The sequence below is a fragment of the Cynara cardunculus genome (assembly GCF_001531365.2).
Source record: "Cynara cardunculus var. scolymus isolate 2C chromosome LG 5, CcrdV1, whole genome shotgun sequence".
Classification (NCBI taxonomy): domain Eukaryota; kingdom Viridiplantae; phylum Streptophyta; class Magnoliopsida; order Asterales; family Asteraceae; genus Cynara; species Cynara cardunculus.
Window position 1 is genome coordinate 18145265 of NC_037532.1, and position 1172 is coordinate 18146436.

A 1172-nucleotide genomic window follows, 5' to 3' on the forward strand; every position below is an offset into this window, starting at 1 on the left:
TGATCACTCCTCTCTCTCTCTCTCTCTCTCTCTCTCTCTCTCTCTATATATATATATATATATATATATATATATATATATCTTTACCTTTGGTGAGTATTAACCTTTTACATGGAAGGAATTAAGGATTTACTGATAATTGGATACCACTGTACCAATTATCATATGGTAATTGTCACTTTGTGCGTACTAAACGACCTAATTCTACGCCCGCGGATTAATCATCCAAGATAATGTGCTATCAAACATCAAAAATAAATTGGAACCTTACTCCCCTATACCCTAAGGATACAACCTCATAACTAAAAATGAACACGTCTTCGAACCCATCCTTGCTCTTAAGGAAGAGACAGATGACCATGCTTCCACGGTTCTCTTACCTTATTTAGAAAGTATATTTTCTATCTGAGGACATGTAGGGTGGTAGAAAAAGACTTTTCATGTCACAAATTCACTATGATAAAGTCGGGTTTATAGGATGCAACATTCCGGTCCCCGTTATCAAAATTTCTAGATCTGTTGTTGTACTGTTATCCTTCCAACTACTTGTCGTGAATATCGACCTATGAGGGTTAACAACACGTGGAAGACGTGTTTGGCCGCTTGATGCCGCCAATAAAACGTCTCAATATTGTCATACCACCAAGCACCTATTCGATAATTAACATTCTTGAAAGTAGGAACTCTATTAGTTTAAAGGTTTTTATTACTCAATATGTACTGAGATTCATAAATTTTGTTCATAAAATAACATTTAATACTGACAGAATTAGTAATATCATTCGTGAACGTATCGAGAAATATAATAAAAAAGTATATACGGTAAATTCGTTGGGAAATTAATTATCATCGCCAAGATTTCCGTCAGAGATCTTTATTTCTGACGAATATAACCGCCGAAAATGATACACTGATTGATAGTTAAATATCGATTTCGTAATTCAAGTAGGTAGGTGATGGCATTTGAATTTTGAAACCCAATTTCGTGTCTTTGTATTTGGGTTGAACTAATGTGGATTTTGTTATCATCTACTTGTAGGCGTATTTATGACAAATATTTTTTTTATAGTAAAAAAAGTTTTCGTTTTATTTTTCAATTAAAATAATAATAAACAAACGTCATATTTGATAAATATTATTAGTTAAAATTTATTATTATTTTTATCATGTTT